The sequence below is a fragment of the Peromyscus leucopus genome, chromosome 16_21 (genome assembly GCF_004664715.2).
Source record: "Peromyscus leucopus breed LL Stock chromosome 16_21, UCI_PerLeu_2.1, whole genome shotgun sequence".
NCBI lineage: Eukaryota > Metazoa > Chordata > Mammalia > Rodentia > Cricetidae > Peromyscus > Peromyscus leucopus.
This window is the reverse complement of record NC_051084.1, coordinates 32,386,779-32,390,885: the sequence shown is the minus strand read 5'-3', so window position 1 is coordinate 32,390,885 and position 4,107 is coordinate 32,386,779. Positions and strand designations below refer to the sequence as shown.

Sequence of the window (4,107 nt, the reverse complement as noted above, 5' to 3'; positions counted from 1 at the left end):
CAGGCACATCTTTAATTTTCAAGCCAGCCTTGGAGACCTCTTTAAACAAACCAAAAATAATCAAGACTCCAGAGTCAACCTGAGATGGCCAGTTTAAGGGTGCTTTGGCCAAGCCGGATATGAGTTTGATCTTTGGCACCTCCCTGGTAAAGAAAACCGATTCCCACAAATCTTCCTAAGTGGCATAAACACAAAATTAAGAGAACAGAAAAGTTCAAAACTGCAAGAGCCCTGCAGTAAAAAAGGAGAATCGGGACATGCTACTAAAAACCTCGTCTCAAAGGATAAAAAACAAGATGCAAGAAATTCACTGCTCCATTTATAACGGGTTATCAGGAGTGGGGCTTTTCTGATGTTTCCTGGCCTGAAGAAAACAACCAGCAGTCACCACACCACTTTAGCACAAAACAGTTCTTTCTGTGACCAGATGTGTGTGTGTGGCTTCTCTTCTCCCTCAACACCTGACCAATCAGCTGGGTGGCATGTATAGTCAGACTTCTCTGCCAGAGACTACTGGTTCCACATGCTCTTGAAGATGCTCAAGTCTTACGAAAAATGGTTTGGCATTCTGCACGTAATTTACAGAGGTCGTCTCAGGGCATCTTCCTAGACATCATTTTGCTTTTTGATAGGGAGTCTTCCTGTGTTTTCTAGGATGGCCTGCCTCTATAGGATGCTTCTGTCTGAGCCCCCAGAGCTTAGATTACAGAATCAAGTGACGACGTTTCCTATGTTCGTTCTCCCCTGTACTTTTAATTGCTGAGGCAGGGTTTCACTACGTAAACTTGACTAGACCTGGAACTCACTATATAGACTGGCCTGGAGAGACCACCTCTCTGTGCCTGAAATTAAAGTAGTAAGATTAATTCAAGTGCTAGAATGAAAGGTATGCACCAATATGCCTGGCATTTATATCATTCTTATTACTGTTATTATTATAAGGCTAAATGATACCGAGTCTAGCCATTTACATAATGGTAGTAGGAATTAAACTCGGATCCTAATTGTACTTGCAAGGCATGCATGTTATCCATCAATACCTGCTCCCTTCCCAAAATGGTTACAGACCTTGTCTGCCAGCCCTGGCTTGGAGGTACTGGAAGGCATTCTGCCTGATGTGAAGCATCCCTAGCCCAAGTTTTTGTTGTTAGGCTCTTTTGTTTTGGGGGTAGTTGCGTTGTGGTGGGACGGGCCCCCTTGGCAGTGCTGGCTGGCCTGAACTCTGTCCATACACCCGCCGGGCCTGCTGCTCACTGCCCTTTTAAGGAGTCCTCACCTTATTATCTGCATTGCTCAGTTTTACTCTGAGTTTCTCTTTTCTCTTTTGCAGGATGGTTGGCATGTTAGGCAAGCACTCCAGCGCTAAGCCACTTCCCCAGTCGTAAATCATGTTGTTTTGTTAAAATTTTTACATTGGAAAAAAAAAATTCTACGTTGATTTACTGATTTGGAGGATCAGAGTGCATGAGCTACTGCACCCGTGTGGAGGTCAGAAGACAGCTTCCGTCAGATCTCTAACCCCGCCCCAAGGGCTTCAGGGATGGAACTCAGGTCCTCAGGCTTCCCAAGCAAATGCCCTGTTCTCTTTGAGCCACCTCAATAGTCCTGGTTGATTGATGTCCTTGAGGTGATTCCACTCTATCCCAGGTCTTCCTGAGACTCACTGTCCACTCCAGCTGATCTGGAATCTGCAGAAATCTTCCAAGCACAGCCTCCTCATTCCTGGGATTACAGGCATGAGCCGCCACATCGCTCCCTATCTTAAAACCACAATTCTGGACCAATAAGATGCATGGTTCAGTGGGCAAAGGCACTTTCTACCTTTTATTTTTTGTTTTAGTTTAGTTTTTGTTGTGTTTGAGAAAGGCTCTCTCTGTGTAGTCCTGGCTGTCCTGGAACTCACTCTGTCCATCAGGCTGGCCTTGAACTCAAGAGACCACCCTGCCTCTGCCTCCTGGTTGCTGGGATAAAGGCATGTGCTACCATGACCCAGCTTCTACCTTTTTATTTATTGTGTGTGTTTGGAGGGCAAAACAAGGGGGATCCAGGGATTGAACTCAGGTCATCAGGTTCAGCAGCAAGAGCCACCATGGCTACAGCACACACACACACACACACACACACACACACACACACACACACACACACACACCTGAAATACAAATTTTCGTTGCCATATCGTAGTTTGCTTAACTTGCTTCTGAAAGGCAAAAATAGGGATTCCTGCCCACCAACCATCTCAAGCTTAGTCATTTGCCAAGAAGTCCACAGGCTTTACTTACAGTTAGTTGGAAGGATGAAGACACACAGCTGGAGGAACAGATGCAGCAGGGCAGTGAAAGTGTGAAGAATCACAAAGCTCCCAGGCTCTCTCTGGACCCCTCCCTCATCTCCTTGACCACAGAAACTCAGAAAATCCTGGTTTTGAAGGGACCCAGCTCCCCACCCCTTTCCAGGAAACTGCTAGAAAGGACCAATGGTTCAAATCCAGGAATCTGTCTGCTCCCCAGCAAAGCACTCCACCCCAGAGGCTACGGATGCCCCACCCCTGAAGCTCTTCTTTAACATAAACTCCAGACTGATTAACATGATTGTTCAGAATAACTAAAGACACTCCCTGCACTCAGGAAACTCCTGCAGTTTTGGGGAGCCCTGTGACAGGATCTGGAACAAAGACCCTTATACTTGACACTAAACCACACCTGCACAATCCTAAAAAAACGCTTTCTCATTCAGGTTCCAAACTGATAGGAAGAGCACCAGGAACTCACAGGAGGTGTGAAGAGTGAGTGCGGACGTGACTCAGTTTAGTAGAATGCTTCTCTGACATGTCTTAGGTCCTGAGTTCTGTCCTTGACAAGGCAGCAAGTTTGAGGCCAGCCTGGGTTGCATGAGACTTTATCTGTTTTTTTCCAGAAAACAGCTGTGGGTGGGAATTGACTAATACAAGGGTAGTGAGAAGGCTCAGCAGATTCAGAGCACTGTGCCTCAGTTTCCCTGCAGGTGACCATTGGGCTGGGGAAGAGCAAAATATGGAACACTTCATGAATTTTGGGGTCATCCTTGCACAGGGTCCATGCTAATTTTCTCTATATTGTTCCTAAATCAGCAAGATACCTAGTCTTGGGCTGGAGAGATGGCTCAGCCGTTAAAGGCTAGGCTCACAACCAAAAATATAAGAGTTCGGTTCCCAGCACCCATGACTGCCTTTCCAGCCACCAAAAAAAAAAAAAAAAAAAAAAAAAAAAAAAAAAAAAAAAAGATACCTAGTCTTTTTTTTTTTTTTTTTTTTTTTTCCCCGAGACAGGGTTTCTCTGTGTAGTTTTGCGCCTTTCTTGGAACTCACTTTGTAGACCAGGCTGGCCTCAAACTCACAGAGATCCTCCTGCCTCTGCCTCCCGAGTGCTGGGATTAAAGGCGTGTGCCACCACTGCCCAGCAAGATACCCAGTCTTAAATATACATATAAATGCCATGCCGGATGTGGTGGTACACGCCTTGGATCCAGGCACTTGGGAGACAAAAGAAGGCAGATCTCTGTGAATATCTTGGTCTGCACAGAAAGTTTCAAGCCAGCCAAGGCTACAAAGTGAGAAAAACAAAGAGAAGGAGAGAGAGAGGAACACAAAGGAGTATAGAGCTGTAAACATGTAGTTCAGTGCTTGCCTGGCATTCAAAAGACCCTCAGTTAGCCACACATTAAAATTGATAAGAAGGCAGGGAGGTGCAGTGGCTCACACCTGTAATCCCAGCAGTCAGAAGGCCCACAGAGGATGGCAGTCAATTTGAAGTCAGCCTAGTGTGAAAATCAGCCCTTGTCTCAAACCTAAATAAATAAGGGCTAGTAAGTTGATTCAGTGGATCAAGTCAATCGCTGCTAAGCCTGATGACCTGAGTTTGATTCCCAGAACCCACACATGGGAGAGAATCTACTTTTCCTCTGAGTTCCACCCCACCTCCAAACATCATCAGTATGATTTTTTTTCCCCCAGAGCTGAGGACCAAACCCAGGGCCTTGCGCTTGCTAGGCAAGCGCTTTACCACTGAGCTAAATCCCCAACCCCGATTTTTTTTTTAATTTAAATAAGTAAAAGAGCCAGGCAGTAGT

At 45.7% G+C, this 4,107-nt stretch overlaps 1 pseudogene; it reads right to left on the bottom strand.

Annotated features, from left to right (window-relative positions):
- Nucleotides 1-3,026: 3,026 nt before the first annotated feature.
- Nucleotides 3,027-3,139, bottom strand: LOC114701139 (annotated as a pseudogene).
- Between the last annotated feature and the right edge of the window lie 968 nt (nucleotides 3,140-4,107).